Raw genomic sequence first — 18,369 nt, forward strand, 5'->3', positions numbered from 1 at the left:
TGGCTCTCGAGGTCTTTTTCGGCATTCTGACAGACGTACTGCATGTAGGACTCACCTGCGGGTGTTGCACTTTTAATTATGGTCCTACTTGACTGCACTTGATACCTACGCTCTGAATTCGTGTGTTTTACTTTATAATTCCCTCTTTTATGCTAGTAGGTTTTACTGCTAGTAGTTGGTTTAAATTCCTTCATATTTCTGTTATATCTTGCTTCCGTGTCGCACTTTTGACTACGTCACGCTCTCGTGACGGCCAGCACGCCTTGATTCTAGGATTGGGGTGTGTCAAGAACTTTCCTAGGAGAAACACTGCTAGCACTTTTTGTCTTTAGTCTTTAAACTTTCAAACTTCTCATGCTAGAACCAATTATGTCTAATGTGCCTTCCAATGAGAAAACATCACTTGAGTTGTTATCACTCGCATTGCAATTTCATTGGACTTTAGTATGACTCATAGCAGATCTTCTAAAGCATGCCAAATATATATCACTGCATAATCTGCATCTATTCCTTTAACTGACACAACTCTTATGATAAAAGAGTCGACCATTTTCATTTGAAAGTGCATATTAATTGCGGTTTCTCTTATTCGACCGCAATACATCAGCCGCATAGTTGAACAGGTAGCCATTTCCTTAATGGCAACTGACATGCCTCGAGAGAAACTGCCATGATCTGCATCTCGCCCGCTTGGCTTCAAGGTATGGGACATACATGAAGGTAGGAAATTGAACAAAGACATGTCTAGTGAAATATTTCTTCACCATATGTTTCTCCATGAACGAGAATATGCTCCATTCATGTTTTTCCATAAACTTTCCAAGAGACCCATTTTCTCATTTGAAAGATTGTGTTCGCTCGCACACATAGGAACACAAATATGCATGCCACAAAAAATGCATTTTTATTTCTGCAGTCCAAGACGCACCACCATTTACATCTTTGCTTTTACGGTAAAGAAAATATCTGCCATAATGTGGCTTTTCGCATATACAACAAAGCCAACTGATCGATACCACTCAAACAACATCATCGATCTTTTCTGTTTTTCCAGCGTTTTTGGAAAGAGGGCATCCCTTTCCTTCACACATTTGTTCGGATTAAAACAGTTTGGGCTTGACAGAAAGATGCAATTTCCAGCCATGTAGACAGATACATTATGTACAGATGCATATATACATCTAAAGGGTTCACAGGTCAAAATAGTTCTAAAAAGAAATGTAAGTCATATGTTCAAATAAATTACGTGTCAAAACTAACATTGCAAAATGACATTTTAGAGAACAAACAAACAGACAATATTCATTACCTTTCATGAGACACAAGCACCGTTCCACTTTCCAAAGTGTACTCACAAGGACCAGAAGCAAATGAAGAAAATATACACAAATATATATTCCTATAATCCAATGTGAAAATTAAGCAACTATAGAACACTCTAATGACCTATCACGCACGCATATATCTAAATCGTGAGACAGATATTCAATTGTTTTTCAAGACCTAAAGTATAGCAATCAAACCTAAATTTGTCTTTAGATTGTTGGAAAAATAGGGTCTAATTGCTATATTAAATCACATGAAAAATCAAGAAATAATTCATGCAATTATATATATCACAATAATGCATGGAGTAACCAACGCTAAATGAACATGATATAATGGATTAGAAAAATCTAGAAAATACGGTCGAGGCAAGTATTGAACACTTTGTCCTTAAGACAAGTTTATGCCTACTACGGTGCTCATGGTTGATCAGCTCATGTCTCCCAAGATACAACGACCACATCCTTGTAATAGTAGCAGTCCAAATCACAAAGCTCCATGAACCACGATTGTGTTGAAAACTCTCTCATATAGACTCAATGTGACTCTCTAATATTTAGTACATGTAAAACAATGAAAAGTTTTTTTGTTGATTATAGGGGGCTTCCCTATTTATAGAATGTGAGATACTTTTTTGGAAAATATGTGACTATTCATGAAGCGTTAAAAGTTGCAACACTTCATTTAAGTAAATATATCTTTCTATCAAAATGCTCTACTTCTAATTTTCATTCAATTAATAAATTTAATATAATAATATTATTATTAAATTTTCCAACAGTTTCTTCCTCCAAAACAGGCATGCAGCCGTCTCCTTTTATTTCCCTTCATCGCTTGGAATCTTCCTTTAAATCCCAATTGTTTCGGTTTTGATCTCAGCCCTCCACTTGTCAATTTAGTGAGGAATATGAAGTTTAAAATTGGGCATAAAAGGGAAGCACGAACTTTCCTACAAAAATGGTCAGAATAGTTCTCTAGCTGGGGTTTAAATCCCCAGCTCAAACGGACTGCACAATTTTGAAATCCGGACAGCGGTCACTAAAACGACCATAATTCATTGGACGAATATCGGATTGACATGATTCTAGCGCCATTGGAACGAAGACTTCCTTAGCTTTCCATCCATATGTGCTATGCAATCTGGTTTCTCTGGATGCATAAATGGCAGCCTACTGCAGTCGCTTGGCAGAAACTACCACATTTCAGATTTTCCAAATTTTGTTTCACCTCCGGGTTTTAGGCATCGCTTTGATATCCCGCAATCTTCCTTTGAACGTTCATGGACCATCTTTAAGCTCTCAAAACTCCTCCACTCAGGCTCAAAATTCCTTTCTTTGCATTTAGACCTACAAAACAAGAAAACTACAAATAAAATACTAAAGGATGAAAACTATTGCAAAAGGTATTTTTAAAGCAAGTCTTTTATCAGTTGGATGAGGAGGAAATGTTCACCTCACTCTTCGGTGGCTGCATTTACGGGGATGACATGGAAAGCAATGCTGACGCCAGTCCGTGAAGCTTCTCAAATTAATACATTGCACTTTGCGTTTATTTTTTCATTCAATTTTTACTACTAGATAAAATAGCGTCCGTTGTTTATGCGCGTAAAGATAATTATAATTTATAAGGTTGTTTGCGTTACATTTTAGTTGATTCTAAATATCTCACACTAACATTGTCTTGTATATACCATGAATACCCTTAACGGTCTAAAACAAGATATTTTACATAAAGTTACTAAATTTGGAGTGATTGAATATAAAGGTATCTAATTTTGTATGATTGAGATATCTTGTTCTTGTCTGGAATATCCTGCCCTGTCCTAGTATGTGGTTTAGTAGTGAAATGAGCTTGCTTTCTTCCATGATACGCATGTGGTCATAGGAACGGAAATCACTTTTTACTTGTTTTTGGTGAACTTCTTAGGAAAATGATCCTCGCCGAATCCTTTTCCTAGAGATCATAAGGATCCCACCATCATGACCGTTCATCTTACATTGTGTGGTTAATTTTTATTAGGTACTATTTATATTTAATTTTAAATTTTAAATTTTGAAATAATTTCTTACTGCACGATGTACGATGAACGGTCACAATCATGGAATCCCTAGGATCATAGAAAAGGATCCGGCGATGATCCTTTTCCAACTTTTTTTACTTGTTTATACACCAACAACTATAGCTTTCCGCTTATATTTACTAAATTAAGTGAAAGAGAAAAGGAAAAATTTTCAAGAGAATAACTTCAAAATATCATAAGAATTTGTTTCCTTAATTTGTTATCAAATAGCAATACATATTAACAAAAACGAGAGCAAATACCGAGTTGTTTAATTAACACTTCATATTTTATTGACTGCTCCTCACATAATTAATACATCCACCTTTACTTTTTAAATTAAAGCTCATCTTATCACATCCAAGCTCATCTTAACACATCCTGCATATTTTTCATTACTACCCTCATACCTCACACTCTCATACACCCACAATCATCAGTTTACAGCACATCAAACTCTTCATCTGTTTCAAACAAAAGAATAATCTACATTTTAAAGACAAGAAAGATGAATTAAATTGTTGTATAAAATCTCCATCCTACCGTTTGATTTATATAGACATCCAAGTACCCTTTCAAATTTTCTTGAACAATCACGTTCACTAGTACAAAAAACAGTTTGCACGACATAGGTCCTTCGTCGATCAAAGTCAAAAAACGTCGCACAAAAATTAACCCAATGAAACCTTCATCGCACACCAACCGTCGTGCCAAGGTAGTGAAAGCAGGGTTTGTGCGACGAAGAAGTAACATGCATCACGCAAAGTACATACAAGATGTCCGAACAAAAAAGAAAAACACTACAAGTGGTCTTCTAGGTTTGATACATTAGGCTACTGGGTATTAGCTGGGCGAAGTGGCTGGGAGGTCGAAGGTGGAGCAAGATTAGGTGCTGGCATCGAGATTTGGAGGTCAAACATCTGTAAGGCCCATACAATAATACTCATCTGCTCACCCTGGGCCGCAAGCTGACCTTTTAGGGTTGTCACTTCCTCCTTCAGGGCATTTACCTCTCATGTGGTCGATCTGGAAAAGGAGGCACCCGTCTCATGAACCCGCACCTTCCCCATACACCGAACAATGCCATGACGACGACCGAACTTCTGATCCAAGACCTCATTCAGGATCTGAAAACCTGGATCCTCGTATACAATGAGATCCTCAATCAAGAGGCACATTGGTCATACTCCGACAACGAGTGATTAACTGCGACATCTATACACTTTTTGAACCATAAAAATATAACATTAGAAACTAATCCTTTCTTGCATTTGAAACTAATCATTTCAGAAGAAAAAAAAATACAAAGTAACAGGTATTCGATTCAATCAATACAAAGTAATATTCTAGGTCTTTGCATTCATATTTTTTCAACCCACAATGTTTTGTCTGTTTGTCTCATACACAAAGAAAATCCTAGTGTTCTAGTAAATGAATCATGTGGAATGATCCATGTGATGGTGATGGCATGAGGTCTAGGTTTGAAAATTACACGGAACAAAAAAGATAGAGGTAGTAGTGCTTGAAGAAAATCAATCAAAAGAGGTTCCTGTAAAGTTCACACAAGAAACATGTAGAAAGAAGAAAATAGTAAAAAAGATGCCACCCAACAAATTCCTTTTCGACTCGCATACAAGATAGAATGTTAACAAGGGCATCAACCAGTCTGAACCAATCAGTAGCAAAACGTAGAGAGGTATCTGATTCTTTAGAGTGGGGAAACAGAAAGAAGATGTATGCATATGGAATCCTTATCAATAAATTAGCTCAAAATGCATAAGGGAAGTTATGGTCTGTACTGTGTAACCAATCCCAGTCCACTATATCTACTAACCAACAAAAAACAGAAGCAGAGCAAACCAGAATAGAAAATGGAACCAAGTGACATCTAATAAACCACATGTCACAAACAAGTATTAAATAGCAATTATGTTTCATCCTCACATTTGCTTTGCTCCCATCAACCACAATACCAGATCATTGAAAAGCAACAAGAGAAAGCAATGATAGACACTTGGGGACAAAAAATCTACACCTACCTGTCAAACCACATATATCTACACCTACATGTTAATACCTCTCAACCACATATATCTACACCTACATCTGCATGTCAAACCCTCTTAAGCGCCCCCCTTGATAGTTGAAGAAATGTTCAAGAATCAGTCGTTGTTCAATGTTCGAAGCAAGAAATATGAGAAAGCAAAGCACTAGCAATTTGGAGGGAAACAGAACTCAGAGAAGACCAAGTAATAATAAATTAGAGCAATTGAAAACATGAGAGGACTCCAATAGGTTGCAGAGAAGATATAGGAAAAAAAAAGGAAATATACAGATTAAGGTAACAAAGGCAATACCAAGGTTCATTACATTTAATAGTTCTCAAAGCAAATTGAAAGCTTAAGTACATGGAATGATTAAATTGATTGACATCATGATAATATCATCAAGTTTGGCTTGTAGCTACCATTTGAAATAAAAGCAGTAATTCAATGATTAAACTGATTGACATCATGATAATATCATCAAGTTCATAGCTAGCCAACTAAGGTAGACAGAAAGTTCGAAAGGATAAGAGGTGGTCATAGTTGGTAATTGGTACATGATTTATATAATCGAAATCTGCCTTAATCCAATTATTAATCCTAAAAGTGTATCTTACGACATAGGCACTTTGCAAATTCTCATTTATTATTTTCAAATTCTCATTTAGTAATTTTCAAATTCTTATCATTATTTATTATTTTCAAATTCTCATTTAGTAATTTTCATCTGCTTGCTTTACAGAGTTTGGTTATACATTTCTTTGTCCTCATAGTGGAACATAACAACTTTTGGTTCAAGTCCATCTCCAACTTGTTATAGGAATGCACTAATTCTCTTAAATGTGTTATATTATATACATATTTTTTTCTAAAAGGATTACAAATTCCTTTGGCCAACTTGACAAGACAACAAAGCCTAATCAACCCCATCATCGCCGGTTCAGTTACGCTAGTAAGTAATCAAATCACAACAGTAGAGTTGCATCTTTGTACTATTAATTATATGCCATCTTTTGCAAGGGTTCTGCTTATGCTCAATATGCACAAGATCAAGCCACTTTCCACAAGTTCTATCATTAATTAGCATGTAGTCTGAAAACTAAAACAAGCTATCTGAAGATACTTCCAAAAGTTGGACCATGAGGTACAATGTTGAAGATGAAGCAACTGTAAAAAGTGTGCAGAAGAGTGGTTTGCTAAGCATGTTAAGTTATTAATAAGTGATTAATAAGCAGCTGTAAAAAGTGTGCAGAGGAGGAACAAAAGGGTACTGTAGTTTCTAGTACATACTATTAGCAATATCTAATTTCAGAGCTTTCCTTCATACCATTTTCCTGAGCCCAGTTACCTTTGCATTTGCCCCGCAACCAATTAAAAAAATCACAGATTTGCAACCAAAGCTTTCAATATACACAGAGCTTTCAAATAAAACCCTAATTTAGGATTAAAGCAAAAACAGATTCCTGCAACACTCACCAAGTAAAACCCTAATTACCCTAATTACACTTAAAGTAACAACAAATAAAACCCTAATTTAAGTGTATATATGATAATTAGGGTTTCCTAATTACCCAGTTACCTTTGTCTTCGTCTAACGATGGGTGGGTAACGGCGACGAATTCCTCATGCACTGTATTGCATGAGGTGGATGTCTGGCGTCTTCGAAAATGATGAAGGAAGACAAAGACGACCGGAGTGAGAGAGAGGGAAGCGAGAGACCGAGTGAAAGAGAGCTGTCTGGACGATTGAAAATTGCAGCTTGTAAATAGGGGGTATGTTTGCCCGTACAGACTCACAAGCTAAATAGTAATCATTTTGTAATTTTTCATTGAAGTGGCTCTATAAATAGAGCACTTCGATTGTTCAAAGTTAGAGAATATCAAGAAGAGAAAAGGAAGAAATATAATACTCTTAGTATCCCTTATTTTCTAATATCTGCAATACTTTTATCAGTGTGATATTTTGCACCACTTCGTCCTTGTTCTTAGCAAAGGTTATTTCTCTCCTTTTGCCTATTTATAACACGTTATCAGTACGACTCTTTAATCATTTCTCATTTCCCTTCACCGAAAGAAAAAAAATGTTTCCTCTAAGGTTTTTACTGTTCTTCTTCTTCCTCTGCCTTAATTGTTGGGTATACCCTCGCGAAGAACTGTTTGCACCATGTTTACTTCCAGTTCTCAACCTAACAATTACTTATGTCTTTGATTTTTTGTTTGGTGTAACTCTTGACTACAAACCCAATGTTTATTTATGCAATCTAAGATGGTGTGGTATCATCGCCTATCTTGGATTGCAGATCTAATTTTACTGCAAATTTTAAGTGGAGCGGTATAATCCCCCACCCTATCCTGCATATTTAAATTTACCTGCTATTTAATTTTATCGAAATTTTAGGTGGTGTGGAATAATCATCCACTCTGCTCTGTATATTTAAATTTTATCACAATTTTAGGTGGTGCGATATAATCGTCCACCCTGCTTTGCATATTTAAATTTATCGCAATTTTAAGTGGTGTGGTAAAATCATCCACCTTGCTCTACATATTTAAATTTTCATGTTGTTTAAAGTAGTGCGGAATAATCGCCCATTCTATATTTGTTTCGATGAGAATAGTGCGGTCAATTGTCCTTCTCATTAATCATGTAAATCTCAAGCCTGAAGTTTCGAGTACTTAACATTTTGGCCTGAAGATAAAAAATTTGTAAGAACCAAAAGTTCTAACAATATATTCCTCCAGAACACATATTATTGCAAGTTCTTACACACCTCATTTTTCTTTCAGAAAAGAAAATGGCAAACTTGGCAAAGCTTGATTTTGCTGCCCTGGACATTACTGGAAAGAATTACCTTACCTGGGTACTGGATACCAAGATCCATCTGGAAGTAGCGAATCTTGGAGATACCATCAGGGAAAAGAGCAGCTCATCCTCTCAAGATCGAGCGAAGGTCATGATATTTATTCGTCGCCATCTTGATGAGGCACTAAAGAGCGAGTACTTAACGGTTGAAGATTCGTTAGCCCTCTGGAAGGCCTTGAGAAACAGATACAATCATCAGACAACGGTGATTCTTCCAAGAGCTTGCTATGACTGGACTCACCTAAGGATCTAGGATTTCAAGTCAGTGGTTGAGTACAATTATGCGTTGTTCAGAATTACCTCTCAGATGAAGCTGTGTGGGGATACTATTACTGAGGAAATGTTACTGGAAAAGACTTTCAGCACATTTCATGCTTCTAACATGCTTCTGCAGCAGCAGTATAGAGCGTGAGGCTTCACCGAATACAACCAGTTGATATTTATGTTCTTGGTAGCTGAACAGAACAATGAGCTCCTAATGAAAAACCATAATTCCCGACCTACTAGATCAACACCGTTCCCAGAAGTGAATGCTGCTTCCCTTGAAAGGAATAACATATCTTCCCCTGACAATAATTACAAACAAGGACGTGGTCACAAATGAGGCTGGTGGAATGGGAAAGGCAAGAACCATGGTGTCCAGTTTCACAACTAGGTTCCAAGGCATAATCCAAGCTCGAGCTTTAAAAATGAAAATCACCAGAAAGGAAAAGTTCATATGAACACTCTTAGAAATCCTGAAGGAGTTTGGCATAGGTATGGTGGCAACGGACATTGGGCGTGTATTTGTCACGCCCCAAAGCATCTGGTGGAGCTGTATCAAGCTTCCTTCAAGGAGAAAGGTGTCGAGATCAATTTCTTCGATCAGGCTCAACCAATGGAAACTCCTAATCCAGTGACCAATTTATCAGGACAGTTAAACACAGCCCATATGGATGCTACAGACTTTATTAATGAAAGAGGGAATGAAGTTTATGGGTCCGATTGAATTATTTATGTTTAATGTACTCTTGTTATTTGAACTTGTGGTTTAGTGCTCGCATTTTCAATTCAATAAAAGTAGTATTCCAGTATGAATAAACTGCTTTTTCTTTACTCAGAGAACATGGATAAAAATTATGGTTATTCTCAAAACAAGATCAATGGCGGAGACTTTTGTCTTGCAGACAGGGCAACCACGCATTCAATACTTCGAGATCGAAAGTATTTCTCGAATTTGGTACTTGCAAAAGTAAAGGTAACAACAATACCAGGGCAATCAGATGTAATTGAAGGCTCAGGAAAAGCTCAGATTATGTTACCAAATGGAACAATATTGTCCATACAGAATGCATTATACGCTACTCGATCCATTCGAAATTTGTTAAGTTTTAAAGACATACGTCTAATTGGATACCACATTGAAACGAAAAGTGTAGAAAATGTGGAATATTTATGCATTACCTCCAATGATACCCAGAAGCGTATATTGGAGAAGTTGCATGGTTTATCGAGTGGATTGTATTATACATACATAAAGACAGTTGAGGCATATACTGTCATGAACCAGAGTTTATTAATTCAAAGGTTTACATGCTTTGGCATGACCGTCTGGGTCATCTAGGATCTATCATGATGCGTAAAATCATTACCAACTCTAATGGACATCTATTATTGAGCAGACACGGTGATGTCTCAAACGATAACCCTTACAAGGCTTGTTCCCAAGTGAAGTTGGTAATTAGACCATCACAACTAAAGGTTGATGATGAATCCCTATTATTTTTGCAAAGAATTCAAGGGGATATTTGTGGATCTATTCAACCACCTTGTGGACCATTTCGATATTTTATGGTTTTGGTTTATACATCTACCCGATGGTCACATGTTTGCCTATTGTCTACTCAAAATGTAGCTTTTGCGAGATTTCTTGCTCAGATAATTAAGTTGCGAGCACAGTTCCCAGATCATCCCATTAAGTCCATTCGACTTGATAACGCTGGTGAACTTACGTCGCAAACCTTTGCTGATTACTGCATGGCACTGGGCATTGATGTTGAACATCTTGTTCCTCATGTCCATAACCAAAATGGTTTAGTAGAGACATTTATCAAGCGGCTTCAATTAATAGCCTGCACTCTACTCACGAAAATGAAATTGTCAGTCTCTGTATGGGGACATGCCATCTTACATGCAGCATCATTGGTTCGACTAAGACCTATAGCCAACCACCAATACTCATTAATACAACTCATGTTTGGACATCAGCCAAACATTTCACATTTATGAGTTTTTGGTTATACTGTTTATGTGCCTATTGCACCGCCACAACGAACTAAAATGGGACCTGAGCACAGACTGTGAATTTATGTGGGTTTTGATTCACCATCTATTATTAGATATTTGAAACCTTTGACTGGTGATATGTTTACAGCTCGTTTTGCTGATTGTCATTTTAATGAGATAGTTTTCCCGTCGTTAGGGGGAAAAAAGACCGTTCTAGAAGAACGGCAAGAGCTAACATGGGTTGTTTCCATCTTAACTCATTTTGATCCACGAAGCACTCAATGTGAAAATGAACTGAAAATGATCGTTCATCTTCAAGGTATTGCTAATCAAATGCCTGATGCATTTAATGATGCTTCGAAAGTGACAAAGTCACATAAACCAGCTGCAAACGTACCTGCAAGAATTGATATCCTTGTTGGACAAAATAAAGTGGCAGCGAATGATTCATCCAGTGCACGCCTGAAGCGTAGTAGACCCCCAGGTTCAAAAGATTCAGCCCCTCGAAAGAGAAAGATGAGGGCACAGTTGAACCCAAATGATATCATTCAAGAAAAGAAATTGAATGATAAATCCACAATTCGTGATTCTGTACTTCCAGAAAAAGAAAATGTCCTTGATGAGACACATGTCCCTAAAGAAACAGAAGTACATGAAAGCAAAGAAATATCCATAAATTATGCATGTACTAATGAATTGTGGGATCGAAATGAAATAATCATCAACGACATGTTTGCATTTGCAATAGCTACTGAAATTATCTTAAGTGATGATATTGAGCCCCGCTCTGTTGATGAATGCAGACAGAGACAAGGTTGGCCTAAGTGGAAAGATGTAATCCAGGCAGAATTAAATTCCTTGGAAAGATGAAGTGTTTTTTGGACCAGTAGTTCAAACCTCGCCTAGTGTGAACCCCGTAGGTTACAAATGGGTATTCACAAGGAAACATAACGAGAAAAACGAGATTGCAAGACATAAAGCACGACTCGTTGCACAAGGTTTTTCACAAAGACCTGGAATTGATTATGAAGAGACATACTCTCCTGTAATGGACGCAATTACGTTCCGTTACTTAATAAGTTTGGTGATTTCAGAAAAACTTGACATGCGACTTATGGATGTCATCACCGCGTATCTATATGGAGAATCTTTGGTCCAGAAGTACCATATTTGAGTGCAATAGGTGCTTTATTGTATTTAGCACAATGTACTAGACCAGATATAGCTTTTTCAGTTAACTTTTTAGCCATGTATAACTCTGCTCCAACAATTCGTCATTGGAAGGGAGTCAAAGATGTTCTACGATACCTTCGTGAGACAACAGATATGGGTATCTTCTACTTAGACAAGCCCATAAATGAATAGATCTTTGTTGGATACGCAGATGCTGGTTTTCTCTCTGATCCGCATAAAGCCTGCTCACAAAATGGATATGTGTTCACTTATGGAGATACTGCAATTTCATGGCGATTAACGAAACAAACGCTAGTTGCTACATCTTCCAATCACTTGGAAATAATTACTTTACATGAAGCAAGTCTTGAATGTTCTTGGTTACGATCAATGATCCATCACATCCGTAATTCATGTGGTCTACCTTCAAAGACAGACACTCCAACTGTCATCCATGAAGATAATGTAGCCTGTGTCGCCCAGATGAAGGAATGATTCATCAAAGGTGATAAGACTAAACATATATCTCCAAGATTTTTCAGTGCACATGAGCTTCAGAAGGGTAAAGTTATTGAAGTCAGACAAATCCGTTCCAATGAATATTTAGCAGACTTGTTCACCAAATCTCTACCAAAGTGCACATTTCAGAAGTTAGTGCAGGGAATCGGATTACATCGGCTTACAAATTTGAAGAATGCGGAATCAGGGGGAGCATCCATGATACATGCATGTTGTACTCTTTTTCTTTCGATTAGGATTTTTTTCCCATTGGGTTTTTCGTATCAAGGTTTTAACGAGGCAACATAAGCATGCTCAACACCATCCAGGTAAAGTTGTACTCTTTTTCCTTTGCTATGGTTTTTTTTTTCCCACTGAGTTTTTCCAAGCAAAGTTTTAACGAGGCAACTAATACTGATATGTGGGCATCCAAGGAGGAGTGTTGTAAATAGTGGGTATGTAATTTTCCATTGAAATGACTCTATAAATAGAGCACTTCGATTGTTCAAACTTAGAGAATATCAAGAAGAGAAAATGAATAAATATAATACTCTCAGTATCCCTCATTTTTTAATATCTGCAATACTTTTGTCAGTGTGATATTTTGCACCACTTCGTCCTCGCCCTTGGCAAAAGTTATTTCTCTACTTTTGCCTATTTATAACAAGCGCCTAATTTTACCCCATTTTGTCCAATTCAAAAGAGCGCCTAATTTTTACAGCCGCTTGCACGACGCATGTATTCATTATGATGTCGCACAAAGGCTCTTCGTGCAACGACCACACTTTGGCGTCGCGCTAGTTATATATATATAGATTGCTTAAGGGAAGGGATCCCCATTTTTTGAAAAAAAAATGGGGATTAGGTGTGGGGCCCACTCCACATCGAATTTCAACGATCCGAACCGTTTATTTTGTTAGTCTCGATTTATAGATCATCCGTGCAAAAATTCAATTCAATCCGAAACCGTTTGCCTATTTAATTATCAAGATCAAATTTCATTTTTTCTTATATAACAAAGTATTCGTTCATTTCCTTGAACCCAATTAGATGTCTTAAACATTTCCGATTTAGCTAATATTTTGCAAGGATGATCTATGAATCGAGATTAACAAAATAGACTGTTCGGATCATTGAAATTTGATGTGGAGTGGGCCCCACACCTAATCCCCATTTTTTTCAAAAAATGGAGATCCCTTCCCTTAAGCAATCTGTATATATATGGTTTTTTTTATTAACACCCCACATGTTGTTGAATATACCTCACTTAAAAATATAATATTAAACAACTTGTAACTCTAATATAAAATGATTATTTAAGCCCTCATAGCTTCTCTTACCCTCTATTGTAGAACAAAACCCTAAAAACACAAATAAGTTGATGAAAATATATCTTTTGATGAACGGAACAAAAAATCGAGTTATGCTCCTCGTTCATTCATTGGTTTTCACATTCAAGAAATTATTTAAATAATGGAACAAAAATTTGACTTTTTTGCAAAGCTCTACTCTCATTGGAATCCAAAAAATAGGAAGAAAACTGAAGAATGTTGTAAAATTTTAAGATGTAATTAAATGTAATATTCTTGTGGCTATTTGATGATGAAGAAATTCAATGTTTTTTGGCTAGTTGGAACTTGGAACAGACATGACCTTATAAGAACAATTCCTACCATTTGTCCATCAGGCTTTTTAGAATCCAACGTGATTGTTCAAGAAAATTTGACAGATGTTTATAAATCAAACGGCAAGATGAAGATTTTATACAACAATTTAATTCATTTTTCTTGTCTTTAAAATGTGGATTATTCTTTTGTTCGAAAGAGATGAAGAGTTTGATGTGTGGTTAATTAGTTGATGATTGTGGGGTGTGTGAGATGTGAGGTGTGAGGTACTATTGGAAAATACGTGGGGTGTGCTAAGAAAAAATTTAATTTAAAAAATAAATATGAGATATATTAAGTATGTGGGTGTAGTCAACAAAATGTAGGGTGTTAATAAAACAAGCCTATATATATATATATTTTTTTTTTTTAATTATAAAATTTATTGAAAATGTAACTTTATTCCTTTCAAATTCAATTTTTTTTACATAAAATCCACAATAATCTATTTTTCTAACAAAAACCCAATCCAAACTACAATAATAAATTTAAGGAGCTATTTAAAAAATATACATACCATTCAATTTCTTAAGACGTACAAAATAAATAAATTTAAAGCTACTTAATAAATATATATATACACACACACCATTCAACTTGATGCACATTCTACGAAATTAGTTTCAACGATTCAACCGTCAAACTTGTTTGTATATACTTCGAGATCGCATACGCAAAAAATCGTAAAAAACAAACATTCAGAGAGCAAGTAACAGGACAAAACTTTTCGACGGTTATAAACAAAAAATCACGATTTAACGGTATTTTTAACTCCGATTTTGATGATTTTTTACAACTACACTCCTTGACCCTATTTAAATACAATGAACAAACTCGATCTTCAATCTAAAATATTTACAGTAGTGGATTATACTTAATGAAAGTATAAATAAACTTTAATTAGTGAATCTATCGTTTTGATGGGATACGCATTCTACGAAACTAATTTCAACGATCCAACAATCAAACTTGTTTGTATATACTTCGATATCGCATATACCAAAAATCACAAAAAACAAACATTCAGAGATCAAGTAACGGGACAAAACTTTTCGACGATTATAAACGAAAAATCAAGATTTAACGGTCATTTTAACTCCGATTTAGATGATTTTTTTATAGCTACACCCCTTGATCCTATATAAATACAATAAATGAATTTGATCTTCAATTTAAAATATTTACACTAATGGATACCACAAAATCTTATGTTATACTTGATGAAAGTATAAATAAACTCTTTAAGTGTTAGTGAATCTATTGTTTTGATGAGATATGCATTATACGAAACTAGTTTCAACGATCCAACTGTCAAACTTGTTTGTATATGCTTCGAAATCGCATACGCCAAAAATCGTAAAAAATAAACATTCAGAGATCAAGTAACGAGACAAAACTTTTCGACGATTATAAACAAAAAATCATGATTTAACGGTTATTTAACTCTGATTTTGATGATTTTTTTTATTGCTACACTCCTTGATCCTATATGAATACAATGAATAAATTTGATCTTCAATTTCAAAATAATTACACTAGTGAATACCACAAAATTTTATGGAAGAAATAATTTAATTTTGGAACCATTCATTAAGGTTTACAGAAGGTCACTTTGCACGACAAAGACTGTCTTCATGCAAAACAGTTTTGGGCGATGAAGTTTGGCATCGCGCAAAACAGCTTTGGCGACAGTCTTCGTTGCACAAAGTTCTTTTGAGTGACGTTTTGTTGTCACCGTTGCGCAAACACACTTTGCGCGATGCAATTTGCTCCATCGCACAAGTATGTTTTTGTACTAGTGGTTGGATTCCAAAAAACCTGATGCATAGACAGTTGGAACTGTTGGTCATGCCAGTTTGTATAAATGGCTTTCCTGAGATTTGCAAAAGAAACACATTTGTTTGTTTAAAAACTGCCAACGGACGTACATCATTTTATGAAAGATGATAACCAATTCTAAATTCCTTTGAAAGGTTATTATCTAATGGCACTGCTTCCATTCCAACCAGCCAAAACATTGAATTTCTTCATCATTAAACAGCCACAATAATAATACATTTAATTATATTTTAAATTTTACAACATTCTCCACTTTTCTTCCTATTTCATGGATTTCATTTAGAGTAGAGCTTCGCAAAAAGTCAATTTATATTCCATAATTTAAATAATTTCTTAAATGCCAACACCAGCAAATGCACGAGGAGCCAAAACTCGATTTTATGTTCCGTTTGTCAAAAATAATATTTCTTCACCAATGTGTTTTTGTTTTTAGGGTTTTGTTATATAATGGAGAGTGAGTGACACACCACGATCGAGATCAAGGCATGCTGGCCGTCACGTGAGAGTGACGTAGCCATGTGCACAGTGCGGAAGCAATAATGATAAGAAATATATGAATAATTAAAAACCAAACTAGAAAGAAGAGAGAGAGTGAGTTTGAGAGAGAGAGAGAGCATGGGAAGGAAAAGAGAGGATGTGTGTATGGCCTAGGATTAGTCAACAACCAAAATACATAATACCCTAATCCAAATTGGTTCCAAACAATTAGGATTTAAGAATATTGACCAAAAAACAACACTTAAACCACATCACACAATTTAACGTCCATGGGCATTTTCGTCAATTTACGTCAACAATATTATTTTCCGGGACGGGCTGTGACAATCTACCCACCTTATAAAATTTCGTCCTCGAAATTACACACAACCAATACATCCACTAATAATCATAAAATTTCTTCCATTGAAGGATTTCTCCATAATACTTTCACCAAGCGCTCGGTCCTATTCCTTAGTTCCTTATCTTTCCAATCCAAAAGAGTTGCTGGTTCCTCATCATAAGTCAAATCCGGATTAATTTCCAATGGTTGAGGAGGAATCACATGTGAAGGATCTGCAACATAATGTCGAAGCATCGAAACATGAAACACATTGTGCACTTTGGACAACTCTAGAAGCAACTCAAGCCTGTAAGCAACCTCATCGACTCACTTGCTAATCATATATGGTCAAATGTACCTAGGACTCAACTTTCCTTTCTTTCCAAATCGTACAACACATTTCCAAGGTGATAACTTCAGAAATACCCAATCACCTACATTATACTTCCGATCAGTGACATGCTTGTCTGCTAAGCTCTTTTGTCAATCCTGGGCCGCTTTCAAGTTAGACTTAATTACCTAAACATTTTGAGTAGTCTCGTCCACAATCTCAGGGCCTACTAAAACTCTTTCGCCAACCTCTGACCAACATAGAGGCATACGACAAGATTTCCCGTAAAGTGCCTCAAATGGTGGCATACCAATACTCGAATGATAACTGTTGTTGTAGGCAAACTCCATCAAATCCAAACAATCATGCCAACTATCTCCAAACTGCAGCACTGAAGATCTCAACATATCCTCTAATGTCTGAATAGTCCTATCAGATTGTCCATCTGTCTGAGGATGATATGCCGTACTATAAAGTAATCTTATACCAAGAGCTTCCTGAAATGCTACCCAAAATTTGGAAGTAAATCAAGGATCTTGATCCGAGATAATAGTAACTAGAATGCCATGGTACTTCACAATCTTTGATATAAATAACTTAGGTAATTGGCTTAACGAATATTTTTCCCTCACTGGATTAAAATGTGCTGACTTAGTAAGCCGATCAACTATCACCCAAACGCCGTCATATCCATTATGTGTACGAGGAAGCTTGTACACAAAATCCATAGTAATATTTTCCCATTTCCACTGTGGAACGGGAACTGGCTGTATCAACCCAAACGGTTTCTTCCTTTGAGCTTTAACCTGTTGGCAAATGGCACACTTACTCATATATTCGTCAATTTCTCTTTTCATACCCAGCCAATAATAAAATGGCCTAATGGTATGATACATCTTAGTGCCTCCTGGATGCATCGCATATGCCGAAATATGTGCTTTATCCAAAATTTCTTTCTTTAACTCTGCATTATTTGTCACATACATTCTATTTTCCTGCATAAGCATACCATCAGTTTCTCGAATCCCGAAATCTTTCTTTTTGCCTTGATTCCTTGCTTGAGTTATTCCCTGGGTCTCTTCATCATTCATATGGGCCTCGAGCACTCGATCGATTAAAATTGGCCTAACTTGAAAATTAGCAAGTAACGCTTCTTCTCGATCTTCCACTTCTAACTCCACTCCAGTGGACCTCAAATGTGCTAGAAGAGGAACATGACAATCATAGATGGCATTAAGTCTAGCTGAAGTCTTCTTACTAAGTGCATCCGCCACTGCTTTTGCACAACCAGGGTGATACTCAATCGTGCAATCATAGTCACTAAGTAACTCAATCCATCTTCGCTGCCGAAGATTAAAATCTCTCTGAGTAAATAGGTATTGAAGACTCTTATGATCTGTGAAGATCTACATTTCTTACCATAAAGATAATGTCTCCAAATCTTCAAAGCAAAGATGATAGCTGCTAACTCCAAATCATGTGCAGGG

The 18,369-nt window shown here is 36.1% G+C and overlaps 1 long non-coding RNA gene across 1 annotated transcript; it reads right to left on the minus strand.

The window, feature by feature from the left end:
- Positions 1 to 3,894: 3,894 nt before the first annotated feature.
- On the minus strand, positions 3,895 to 7,271 carry LOC126617590 (uncharacterized). The gene is made up of 2 exons (XR_007621416.1): positions 7,010 to 7,271; positions 3,895 to 4,607 (listed from the first exon to the last, which is right to left on the minus strand). It is a non-coding gene; the product is annotated as an uncharacterized LOC126617590 (long non-coding RNA).
- Between the last annotated feature and the right edge of the window lie 11,098 nt (positions 7,272 to 18,369).

Source organism: Malus sylvestris, chromosome 4 (genome assembly GCF_916048215.2).
Source record: "Malus sylvestris chromosome 4, drMalSylv7.2, whole genome shotgun sequence".
In the NCBI taxonomy this organism is placed as follows: domain Eukaryota; kingdom Viridiplantae; phylum Streptophyta; class Magnoliopsida; order Rosales; family Rosaceae; genus Malus; species Malus sylvestris.